Source organism: Somniosus microcephalus, chromosome 4 (assembly GCF_052327205.1).
Source record: "Somniosus microcephalus isolate GS21.2 chromosome 4, FLI_Smic_1.0, whole genome shotgun sequence".
NCBI lineage: Eukaryota > Metazoa > Chordata > Chondrichthyes > Squaliformes > Somniosidae > Somniosus > Somniosus microcephalus.
In genome coordinates, this window is record NC_140990.1 from 101,007,023 (window position 1) to 101,020,737 (window position 13,715).

General features: G+C 48.0%; 1 pseudogene; it reads right to left on the reverse strand.

Annotated features, from left to right (window-relative positions):
- Positions 1-474: 474 nt before the first annotated feature.
- LOC147119599 (uncharacterized) overlaps positions 475-13,715 on the reverse strand; it is a 343,308-nt pseudogene continuing 330,067 nt past the window's right edge.

Below are 13,715 nucleotides of genomic sequence, written 5' to 3' on the forward strand. Positions count from 1 at the left end.
GACTCTAATACTGGATATAAAAGAGGGGAGAGCTGTGTTTAAATCAAAGAGTCTCCTTGGAGATTCTCTGAGAGAAGGAACTGGTCAGCTTAAAACTCTGAAAGAGAAAAAATCAGTTAGAAATTTCCAATTAGCAGTTTGGAAGGTTTGGGGAGCTGAGACTTCTCCATGAGAGTAACCGAAGGTATGAGAACTGAAATAGGCTCAAGTTAGAAAAGAGGAAAGGCCCAAAAATGGAGCAGTCAGTAACAGGACATCAATTAGTCTCCTCTTATCTTGGAGCGGTTGAGGACTCAACACACTGTCTGCTTGAAACAAAGTGATTTATTTGGCATCTACGCAGAATATTAAAGTCCAGCCCAGTTACAGGGGTTATTAACATCAGCAGAAACAAACCCCAACTGTCAGTGTGAACACGATTCAGTTCGGGATGTGATTAACAGCAGCAATAACAGCAAAATCCAACCCCTGCAGTCACTTATGAACTCGCTGGTGTCTCAGCAGGTTGGATAACCGAGTGAATCCCTTCCCACACACAGAGCAGATGAACGGCCTCTCCCCAGTGTGAACTCCCTGGTGTGTCAGTAGATTGGCTGACCGAGTGAATCCCTTCCCACACTTGGAGCAGGTGAATGGCATCTCCCCAGTGTGAACTCGCTGGTGTGTCAGCAGGTTGGATGACCGAGCGAATCCCTTCCCACACACACAGCAGGTGAATGGCATCTCCCCAGTGTGAACTCGCTGGTGTGTCAGCAGGTTATTTGACCGAGTGAATCCCTTCCCACACACGGAGCAGGTGAATGGTCTCTCCCCAGTGTGAACTCACTGGTGTGTCAGCAGGTTAGATGACCGCGCGAATCCCTTCCCACACACACAGCAGGTGAATGGCACCTCCCCAGTGTGAACTCGCTGGTGTGTCAGCAGGTTATTTGACCGAGTGAATCCCTTCCCACACACGGAGCAGGTGAATGGTCTCTCCCCAGTGTGAACTCACTGGTGTGTCAGCAGGTTAGATGACTGAGTGAATCCCTTCCCACACACACAGCAGGTGAACGGTCTCTCCCCAGTATGAACTCGCTGGTGTGTCAGCAGGGTGGCTGAACATGTGAATCCCTTCCCACACTCGGAGCAGGTGAACGGCCTCTCCCCGGTGCGACTGTGCTTGTGTCTCTCCAGGTTGAATGATCGGCTGAAGCTTCGTCCACACACAGAACACGTGTACGGTTTCTCCCCGCTCTGAACGGTGCTTTCTGCTTCCATGCTCAAAGGTCCTGATGGATCAAGTGACTGTGTCAGATCTTGAAGTGATGTTTGGTTTCAGTTTCCTGTCTGCTAATCCTCCCCTTCTAACACCCTGTAAAATTAATTTAAAACAGGAAAAAGTGAGGCTGAGAGAGAACCCACAAAAACACAAAGGCAGGTTGTGAAATTGAGCTGAATGAATCTTGGAATTTGTGGAGCCGGCACTAGAAAAAAGTGACCATGAAAGCTGCCGGATTGTCGTAAAAACCCAACTGGTTCACTAATGTCCTTTAGGGAAGAGAACCCGCCACCTGGTCTGAGCCGACACAAGACTCTGGCCTCTATGGGAGGAGAGGGAGTGAGGCGGGAGGGGGAGGGGTGAAGGAGAGCGACTTTATACATCTGCAACTTGACTAGAACTTTGACAGCACCTCCCAAACACGCGACCTCCACCACTTAGAAGGACAAGGGCAGCAGGTGCATGGGAACGGTAGCCTAGTGGTAATGTCACTAGGTTAGTAATCCAGCAGGCCTGGACTAATGATCCAGCGACGTGAGTTCAAATCCCACCATGACAACTGGGGAATTTAAATTCAGTTAATTAAATAAATGTGGAATAAAAAGCTAATATCAGTAATAGTAACCATGAAACTATCGGATTGTCATAAAAACCCACCTGGTTCACTAATGTCCTTTAGGGAAGGAAATCTGCCTTCCTTACCTGGTCTGGCCTATATGTGACTCCAGATCCACAGCAATATGTTGACTAATGTGGGAAAATTATTGGAAAGAATTCTGAGAGACAGGATAAATCTTCATTTAGAAAGACATGGATTAATCAAGGATAGTCAGCACGATTTGTTAAGGGAAGGTCGTGCCTGACAAACTTGATTGAATTTTTTGAGGAGGTAACAAGGAGGGTAGATGAGGGTAGTGCGTTTGATGTAGTGTATATGGACTTTAGCAAGGCTTTTGATAATGAAGTTTAAAGCCCATGGGATCCAGGGCAAAGTGTCAAGTTGTATTCAAAACTGGCTCGGAGGCAGGAAGCAGAGGGTAATGGTTGATGGGTGTTTTTGTGACTGGAAGGCTGTTTCCAGTGGGGTTCCGCAGGGCTCAGTACTGGGTCCCTTGCTTTTTGTGGTATTTATCAATGATCTAGACTTGAATATAGGGGGTATGATTAAGAAGTTTGCAGATGATACTAAATCGGCTGTGTGGTTGATACTGAAGAAGGAAGCTGTAGACTGCAGGAAGATATCAATACATTGGTCAGGTGGGTAGAACAGTGGCAAATGGAATTCAATCCGGAGAAGTGTGAGGTAATGCATTTGGGGAGGGCCAACAAGGAAAGGGAATACACATTAAATGGTAGGACACTGAGTAGCGTAGAGGAACAAAGGGACCTTGGAGTGCATGTCCACAGATCCCTGAAGGTAGCAGGCCAGGTAGATAAGATGGTTAAGAAGGCATACGGAATGCTTGCCTTTATTAGCCGTGGCATAGAATACAAGAGCAGGAGGTTATGCTTCAACTGTATAAAACACTAATTAGGCCTCAGCTAGAGTACTGCGTGCAGTTCTGGTCACCACATTACAGGAAGGATGTGATTGCACTAGAGAGGGTACAGAGGAGATTTACAAGGATGTTGCCGGGAGTAGAGAATCTTAGCTACGAGGAAAGACTGGATAAGCTGGGTCTGTTTTCCTTGGAACAGAGGAGGCTGAGGGGAGACATTATTGAGGTGTATAAAATTATGAGGGGCCTAGATAAAGTGGATAGAAAGGACCTATTTCCCTTAGCAGAGGGGTCAAAAACCAGGAGGCACAGATTTAATGTAATTGGTGGAAGGTTTAGAGGGGATTTGAGGGGAAATTTCTTCACCCAGAGGGTTGTGGGGGTCTGGAACTCACTGCCTGAAAGGGTGGGAGAGGCAGGAACCCTAACCACATTCAAAAAGTGCTTGGATGTGCACTTGGGATGTTTTAACCTGCAGGGCTACGGACCAAGTGCTGGGAAGTGGGATTAGGACGGATAGCTCTTTGTTGGCCAGCACGGACACGATGGGCCAAAATGGCCTCCTTCCATTCTGTAACTTTCTATGATTCTATGACTCATAACTGCCCTCTGATATGACCGAGCAAGTCACTCAGTTGTAACTAACTGCTACAAAACAAAATAATAAGAATGAAACCGGACGGACCACCCGGTATCGACCTCGGCACCGGCTACGGACACGGCAATGACACACCCAGCCCAGTCAACCCTGCAAAGTCCTCCTCACCAACATCTGGGGACTTGTGCCTAAATTGGGAGAGTTGTCCTACAGACTAGTCAGGCAACAGCCTGACATAGTCATAATCACAGAATCATACCTTTCAGCCAATGTCCCAAACTCCTCCATCACCATCCCAGGGTATGTCCTGTCCCACCGGCAGGACAGGCCCACCAGGGGTGGTAGCACAGTGGTATACAGTCGGGAAGGAGTGGCCCTGGGAGTCCTCAACATTGACTCTGGACCCCATGAAGTCTCATGGCTTCAGGTCAAGCATGGACAAGGAAACCTCCTGCTGATTACCACCTACCGCCCTCCCTCAGCTGATGAATCAGTACTCCTCCATGTTGAACACCACTTGGAAGAAGCACTGAGAGTAGCAAGGGCACAGAATGTACTCTAGGTGGGGGACTTCAATGTCCATCACCCAGAGTGGCTCGGTAGCACCACTACTGGCCGAGTCCTGAAGGACATAGCTGCCAGTCTGGGCCTGCGACAGGTGGTGAGTGAACCAACAAGAGGGAAAAACCTACTTGACCTCGTCCTCACCAAACTACCTGTCGCAGATGCATCTGTCCATGACAGCATTGGTAGCAGTGACCACCGCACAGTCATTGTGGAGACAAAGTTCCATCTTCACACTGAGGACATCCTCCATTGTGTTGTGTGGCACTACCACTGTGCTAAATGGGATAATATGTAAGAAGTCACACAACACCAGGTTGTAGTCCAACAGATTTATTTGAAATCACAAGCTTTCGGAGCGCTGATCCTTCGTCAGGTGAAGTGGAGAGATGCATAAAGACACAGCTTATATAGTCAGAGAATAATGTCAGATGTTTACAGGTAATCTTGCCAACTGCCATTTATCACACCTCGGCAGAGAGATAATCACAGCAATCAACGGTGTGAATGGTGTCCAAACAGGTCAGTCAGGAAAACATTACATCAAAGAACAATGAGGTGGGGTCACAAGGGGTCAAATATTGCAGATGCTGGGGTCTGTATGAAAAACAAAAAAACACAAAAAACATTTTTTTTTTTTTCGCTGGAAATCAGAGCAGGTCCGGCCGCATCTGTGTAGAGAGAACAAGCCAGATAGATTCAGAACAGATCGAGCAGCTCAAAACTGGGCATCCATGAGGATTATTCCACCACAATCTGTAACCTCATGGCCTGGCATATCCCTCACTCTACCATTACCACCAAGCCAAGGGACCAACCCTGGTTCAAAAACGAGTGTAGAAGAGCATGCCAGGAGCAGCACCAGGCGTACCTAAAAATGAGGTGCCAACCTGGGGAAGCTGCAACACAAGACTACATGCATGCTAAAAAGCAGAAGCAGCATGCTATAGACAGGGCTAAGCAATCCCACAATCAACGGATCAGATCAAAGCTCTGCAGTCCTGCCACATCCAGTCGTGAATGGTGGTGGACCATTAAACAACTAACGGGAGGAGGAGGCTCCAAGAATATCCCCATCCTCAATGATGGTGGAGCCCAGCACGTGAGTGCAAAAGACAAGGCTGAAGTATTTGCAACCAACTTCCGCCAGAAGTGCCGAGTGGATGATCCATATCGGCCTACTCCTGAGGTCCCCAACATCACAGAAGCCATTCTTCAGCCAATTCAATTCACTCCACGTGATATCAAGAAACGGCTGAGCGCACTGGATACAGCAAAGGCTATGGGCCCCGACAACATCCCGGCTATCGTGCTGAAGACTTGTGCTCCAGAACTAGCTGCGCCTCTAGCCAAGCTGTTCCAGTACAGCTACAACACTGGCACCTATCTGACAATGTGGAAAACTGCCCAGGTATGTCCTGTCCACAAAAAGCAGGACAAATCCAACCCGGCCAATTACCGCCCCATCAGTCCACTCTCAATCATCAGCAAAGTGATGGAAGGTGTCATCGACAGTGCTATCAAGCGGCACTTACTCAACAATAACCTGCTCACTGATGCCCAGTTTGGGTTCTGTCAAGACCACTCGGCTCCCGACCTCATTACAGCCTTGGTCCAAACATGGACAAAGGAGCTGAATTCCAGAGGTGAAGTGAAAGTGACTGCCCTTGACATCAAGGCAGCATTTGACCGAGTCTGGCATCAAGGAGCCCTAGTAAAACTGAAGTCAATGGGAATCGGGGAAAACGCTCCACTGGCTGGAGTCATACCTAGCACAAAGGAAGATGGTTGTGGTGGTTGAAGGTCAATCATCACAGCCCCAGGATGGCGCTGCAGGAGTTCCTCAGGGCAGTGTCCTAGGCCCAACCATCTTCAGCTGCTTCATCAATGGCCTTCCCTCCAACATAAGGTCAGAAATGGGGATGTTCGCTGATGACTACACAGTGTTCAGCGCCATTCGCAACTCCACAGATAATGAAGCAGTCCATGCCCGCATGCAACAAGACCTGGACGACGTTGAGGCTTGGGCTGATAAGTGGCAGGTAACATTCGCGCCACAGGAAGTGCCAGGCAATGACTATCTCCAACAAGCGACAGTCTAACCACCTCCCCTTGACATTCAATGGCATTACCATCGCCAAATCCCCTACCATCAACATCCTGGGGGTCACCATTGACCAGAAACTTAACTGGACCAGCCACATAAATACAGTAACGAGCAGGTCAGAGACTAGGTATTCTGTGGCGGCTGTCTCACCTCCTGACTCCCCAAAGCCTTTCCACCATCTACAAGGCACAAGTAAGGAGTGTGATGGAATACTCTCCACTTGCCTGGATGAGTGCAGGTCCAACAACACTCAAGAAGCTCGACACCATCCAGGACAAAGCAGCCCGTTTGATTGACACCCATCCACCACCTTAAACATTCACTCCCTCCACCACCGGCGTACAGTGGCTGCAGTGTGTACCATCTACAAGATGCACTGCAGCAACTCGCCAAGGCTTCTTCGTCAGCACCTCCCAAACCCATGACCTCTTCCACCTAGAAGGACAAGGGCAGCAGGCGCATGGGAACACCACCACCTCCAAGTTCCCCTCCAAGTCACACACCATCCTGACTTAGAAGAATATCGCCGATCCTTCATCGTCGCTGGGTCAAAATCCTACCTGGAACTCCCTACCAAACAGCACTGTGGGAGTACCTTCACCACACGGACTGCAGCGGTTCAAGAAGGCTGCAGTCTGTGTGTAGAGCCGAAAGATGTAGGTGAGGTTTTAAATGAATATTTTGCATCTGTGTTCACTATGGAGAAGGACGATGTAGGCATAGAAATCAGGCAGGGGATTGTGATATACTTGAACAAATTAGCATTGAGAGGGAGAAGGCACTAGCGGTTTTATCGGGCTTAAAAGTGGATAAATCCCCAGGCCCAGACGAGATGTATCCCAGGCTGCTGTGTGAGGCAAGGGAGGAGATTGCAGGAGCTCTGACACAAATTTCCAGAATGTCTCTAGCCACAGGGCAGGTGCCAGAGGACTGGAGGACAGCTAACGTAGTACCATTATTCAAGAAGGGTAGTAGGGATAAACCAGGGAATTACAGGCCAGTGAGCCTAACATCAGTGGTAGGGAAATTATTGGAAAAAATTCTGAGGGACAGAATTAGTCTCCACTTGGAGAGGCAAGGATTAATCAAGGATAGTCAGCATGACTTTGTCAGGGGGAGATCATGTCTAACCAATTTGATTGAATTTTTCGAGGGGGTGACTAGGTGTGTGGATGAGGGTAGTGCAGTTGATGTAGTCTACATGGACTTCAGTAAGGCTTTTGACAAAGTCCCGCATGGGAGACTGGTCAAGAAGGTAAGAGCCCATGGGATCCAGGGCAATTTGGCACATTGGATCCACAATTGGCTTCGTGGCAGGAGGCAGAGGGTGATGGTCGAAGGTTGTTTTTGTGACTGGAAGCTTGTGTCCAGTGTTGTACCGCTGAGTCCCTTGCAGTTTGTAGTGTACATTAATGATTTAGATATGAATGTAGGAGGTATGATCAGTAATTTCGCAGATGACACGAAAATTGGTGGTGTGGTAAATAGCAAGGAGGGAAGCCTCAGGCTACAGGACGATATAGACGAGTTGGTCAGATGGGCAGAACAGTGGCAAATGGAATTTAACCCTGAAAAGTGTGAGGTGTTGCATTTTGGGAGGACTAACAAGGCTAGGGAATACACAATGAATGATACGACCCTAGAAAGGACAGAGGATCAGAGGGACCTTGGTGTGCATGTACATAGATCCCTGAAGGCAGCAGGACAGGTAGATAAGATGGTTAAAAAGGTATATGGGATACTTGCCTTCATTAGCTGAGGCATAGAATATATGAGCTGGGAGGTTATGATGGAGCTGTACAAAATGCTAGTTAGGCCACAGCTGGAATACTGTGTGCAGTTCTGGTCGCCACACTATAGGAAGGATGTGATTGCATTGGAGAGGGTGCAGAGGAGATTCACCTGGGTTGGAGCACTTCAGCTATGAAGAGAGACTGGACAGGCTGGGGTTGTTTTCCTTAGAGCAGAGAAGGCTGAGGGGGAACCTGATTGAGGATTACAAAATTATGAGGGGCATAGATAGGGTAGATAGAAAGGAACTTTTCCCCTTAGTAGAGGGGTCAATAACCAGGGGGCATAGTTTCAAGGTAAGGGGCAGGAGGTTTAGAGGGGATTTGAGGAAAAACATTTTCACCCAGTGGGTGGTTGGAATCTGGAACTCACTGCCTGAAAGGGTGGTAGAGGCAGGAACCCTCACAACATTCAAGAAGCATTTAGATGAGCACTTGATACGCCACAGCATACAAGGCTACGGACCAAGTGCTGGATAATGGGATTAGAATAGACAGGGCTTGATGGCCGGCGTGGACACGATGGGCCGAAGGGCCTCTTTCTGTGCTGTATAACTCTATGACTCTAAGGCAGCTCAACATCACCTTCTCAACGGGAAGCTGGGGACTGGCAATATATGCTGGCCTTGCTAGAGTCGCCCACATCGAATGAATTTTAAAAATCTGTATAGGTAAAGTGGATTGAAAGCCTTCACAGAAATACTTGTTCCTAAAACGATAATCTTTTACACTGTACGGACAGTGTCTGTTTAGCAATTTAATTTCCCCTAGACTCCACCTCCCTTCACAGTCCCACATTGGAAATTGTTGGGTCAGAAGTACTGGGGGTTAGCCCAACACTGAGTTCCACATCCACCGCCCACCCTGAAGCTAAACGGCTCTGAATTGCTCCCTCTGCTGCATAAATGCAAGTTGTTGTGCTTCTTGTCTGGGGGAGGGGCTCCACCGTGGGGTTAATGGTGCCGGGGTCCTGGCCGCACGTCCGCCGGCTCTGACTCGGGGCCCGAGACCCGCACTCGGTGTTGCTGAGGGATTCTAACCCTGGGACTGTACATGGGGATTCCAACCCTGGGACTGTACATGGTGATTCCAACCCTGGGACTGTACATGGGGATTCCAACCCTGGGACTGTACATGGGGATTCCAACCCTGGGACTGTACATGGTGATTCCAACCCTGGGACTGTACATGGGGATTCCAACCCTGGGACTGTACATGGGGATTCCAACCCTGGGACTGTACATGGGGATTCCAACCCTGGGACTGTACATGGGGATTCTAATCCTGGGACTGCACATGGGGATTCCAACACTGGGACTGTTCACGGGGATTCTAACCCTGGGACTGTACATGGGGATTCCAACCCTGGGACTGTACATGGAGATTCCAACCCTGGGACTGTACATGGTGATTCCAACCCTGGGACTGTACATGGGGATTCCAACCCTGGGACTGTACATGGGGATTCCAACCCTGGGACTGTACATGGGGATTCCAACCCTGGGACTGTACATGGGGATTCCAACCCTGGGACTGTACATGGGGATTCCAACCCTGGGACTGTACATGGGGATTCTAACCCTGGGACTGTACCTGGGGATTCCAGCCCCGGGACTGTACACGGGGATTCCAGCCCCGGAACCTTACATGGGGATTCTAACACTGGGACTGTACATGGGGATTCTAACCCTGGGACTGTACATGGGGATTCCAACCCTGGGACTGTACATGGGGGGCCCAGCTCTGGGGCTCTTCTGTTACAATTGTGTGTGATGTTAACCGTATGTTCTGCTTTTACCAGCGCCTTCAGGAGAGATGGTGAGAAATCTGAAGTGTGGGGAGACTGAATCAAATAACTGAGTCAAAAATTTACTCTTCCAGGCACTAGGACCCGGTTGGGAACAGACACTAAAGCCCCGCCCACTCGTTGTTCCTCGCAAGATGGCCGCGCATAGAAATGTAGAAGATAGGAGCAGGAGTAGGCCATTCGGCCCCTCGAGCCTGCTCCGCCATTCAATGAGATCGTGGCTGATCATCCAAATTCCGTACCCTGTCCCTGCCTTCTCCCCATATCCCTTGATACCTTTAGCCTTAAGAAATATATCTAACTCCTTCTTGAATATATTTAATGAATTGGCCTCAACTGTCTTCTGTGGTAGAGAATTCCACAGGTTCACCACTCTCTGGGTGAAGAAATTCCTCCTCATCTCTGTCCCTTATCCTTGGACTGTGACCCCTGGTACTGGACTCTCCCGCCATGCACTTTGCTACTCACTGAATCAAGATGGCGGCCGTTATCCTGGGCCTGTGACCGGGAGAAGCCCCGATGCTGCAAATGCGGGACCTTCAGTTTAATATTCGGGGCTTGTGGCCTACAGTAGTTGTTTATGAATCTTCCTCGCCCAAATGCCGGCCCATAACTCTGCTCCCTCCGGCCGTTTCTCGCCGATTTAAAAGAAGCTTGTCCGTCACATCCGTCTCGTCAATTATACGCACCGCACATGCTCCAAACCCAGGCGGTCCCGCGCCTGCGCACTGTGCTCCTGTAGTCTGGGTGCGGCACATTCTCCCCTGCAGGGAATGCTGGGTAAAAGCGCCGCCATGGAAAGGCCACATCAGTGAATAGAACAGGAATTACTGGGATTGCATTGAGCACTGAACCATGTTCATTCTGGCAGTTAGAGTGTGTTTCTGCTAATGTTAGTAACCTCTATACCTGGGCTGGAGATTAATGTTCTGTATAAATATTGAATAAATCTGCTTTGTTTCAAAAACATTATGTCGAATATTTGATTTCTGCATGATAAGAGGAGACTAATTGATGTCCTGTTATCGACTGTTCCTTTTTTGGGCCCTTTCTTACTCTAACTTATATCACTTCTCACCTAGTTCACCCTCTACCACATCAAACCCTAAGCTTGTTCAATTTGAGTACATGGCTTGTGGGTGTCATAGACTGAACTGCAGTGTCTCACTTTACAGTCATCTGAAGGCCTGGCCAAAAAATCCATCAATTGGTCCAGGCAGCGGGCGGTCGAGGGGGTCGTTCAGCCCGATTGGCTGCCTCTCTTCCACGGCCATGTTCACGTTCGGGTGGCCCTAGAGATGGAGCACGCGGTGTCCGCCGGCACGCTTGAGGCCTTCCGCGACCGGTGGGTGCCGCGGGGACTGGAGTGCATTATCACCACCGGGAGCCAAATTTTAATTTAATTTGTTAAGTTTTCTTTAATGTTTTAAGTTTAGTTACAGTTTATTTGGTGTAGTTTGCATCAAAAAGAGTACACTCATCTGAAATTTCTTTGAACCACCCTTGAGAGGACTATCTTGCATAGGATTTGAAATCTGTTATTTTCTGCATCATTTAACTCTTTTTGGATCTGATTTAATTTTTAAAAAATCTCCTCCACACATACTGCATGTGATCGCCTTTGAAATGTTTGTAATTGTCATTGCTGATTTTGATGGTCTCGTTGGTTTAATCTCTTGTTACTGACATACCTTGCACTATTTCTTTAATCGAGATAATTGTTTCAAATACTTCCTTTATCACCTGATCTAATATGACACAATGTTCGCATTTGTTCTGTGTCAGGTGTCCAATCAAAGTTCAATGCTCGTAGCTCAGGGTCATTGTCCGATTAGGAGATGCTGATAGTGGAGATTAGTCAGGACAATGGGGGAGTGGGGGAGGTGCTACTGTCAGATTGGCCATTTTTCCTTAACAAAGGCAAGACCAATCCCACTGGTCTAATATCATCATTTCAATCCACTTCCCTCGGGGCCAGAAACACCATTCCCATTTCCTGCATCACATCATAGTCTATGTCTTGGTTCCTTCAAACCACAGAGAGAGAATCATGGCCCCTGGTAGGTAAAAAAGGTGCAGATTAAAAAAGGAAAAAAGTGGGACATGTTTGAACATGGCGGAGGAAGAGACAGAGAGGCTGATGGGAAGACGCAGTAACTGGTTTAGCAGGAAAACAGGTGGAAGATTGAATCGAGGCTCTTGCAGCTAAAGCGTGCAATAGTTAAAGTGACCCTGCTATGTGTTAGTTTCGGTGCCCCAAATTTTCTCTGTTGTTCTTCATGAATAAACAAAGTGATTTGAACTAACTTGGCAGGGAGATGGGATACGGAGTTGAGCTATAGTAGGGGGTGATGCACAGCCAAATATAGAGGAAAAAACGAGTCAGCCTGGAAGCGTAAGGGAGTATAGCAAGGCTGGATGGCATTTATTTTAATGCAAGGAGTCTTGCGAGTAAGGCAGATGAATTGAAGGTGTTGATGAACACATGGGAGTATAGAAACATAGAAGATACGAGCAGGAGTAGGCCATTCAGCCCCTCGAGCCTGTTCCGCCATTTAATGAGATCATGCCTGATCATCCAAATTCAGTACCCTGTCCCTGCTTTCTCCCCATATCCCTTGATCCTTTTAGCCTTAAGAAATATATCTAACTCCTTCTTGAATATATTTAATGAATTGGCCTCAACTGCCTTGTGTGGTAGAGAATTCCACAGGTTCATCACTCTCTGGGTGAAGAAATTCCTCCTCATCTCAGTCCTAAACGGCTTACCCCTTATCCTTAGACTGTGACCCCTGGTTCTGGACTCCCCCGCCATCAGGAACATCCTTCCTGCATCTAGTCTGTCTAGTCCTGTTAGAATTTTATAAGTTTCAATGAGATCCCCTCTCATTCTTCTAAACTCTAGTGAATATAAGCCTAATTGACCCAATCTCTCTCCATACGTCATTCCTGCCATCCCAGGTATCAGTCTGGTGAATCTTTGCTGCACTCCCTCCATGCCAAGAACATCCTTCCTCAGATAAGGCAACCAAAACTGCACACAATACTCAAGGTGTGGTCTCACCAAGGCCCTGTACAACTTCAGCAAGACATCCTTGTTCCTGTACTCGAATCCTCTCGCTATGAAGGCCAACATACCATTTGCCTTCTTAACCGCCTGCTGCACCTGCATGCTTACCTTCAGCGACTGGTGCACAAGGACACCCAGGTCTCGTTGAACTTCCCCTTCTCCCAATCTATTGCCGTTCAGATAATAATCTGCCTTCCTGTTTTTGCCACCAAAGTGGATAACCTCACATTTATCCACATTATACTGCATCTGCCATGCATCTGCCCAATCACCCAACCTATCCAAATCATACTGGAGATCCTCTGCATCCTCTTCACAGCACACACGCCCACCCAGCATTGTGTCATCTGCAAACTTCGAGATATTACATCTAGTTCCCTCGTCTAGATCATTAATATATATTGTGAATAGCTGGGGTCCTAGTACTGATCCCTGCGGTACCCCACTAGTCACTGCCTGCCACTCGGAAAAAGACCTGTTTATTCCAACTCTTTGCTTCCTGTCTGCCAACCAGTTCTCTATCCAAGTCAGTACCTTACCCCCAATCCCATGAGCTTTAACTTTGCACGCTAATCTCTTATGCGGGAACTTATCAAAAGCCTTCTGAAAGTCCAAATACACCACATCCACTGGTTCTCCCTTATCTATTCTACCAGTTACATCCTCAAAAAATGGCTGAGGGGGGACCTGATTGAGGTGTACAAAATTATGAGGGGCATATATAGGATAGATTGAAAGGAACTTTTCCCCTTAGTAGAGGAGTCAAAAACCAGGGGGCATAGTTTCAAGGTAAGGGGTGGGAAGTTTAAAGGGGATTTGAGGAAAAACTTTTTCACCCAGAGGGTAGTTGGAATCTGGAACTCACTGCCTGAAAGGGTGGTAGAGCCAGGAACCCTCAACATTCAAGAAGCATTTAGATGAGCACTTGAAACGCCATAGCATACAAGGCTACGGACCAAGTGCTGGAAAATGTGATTAAAATAGACAGGGCTTGATGGCCAGCGTGGACACGATGGGCC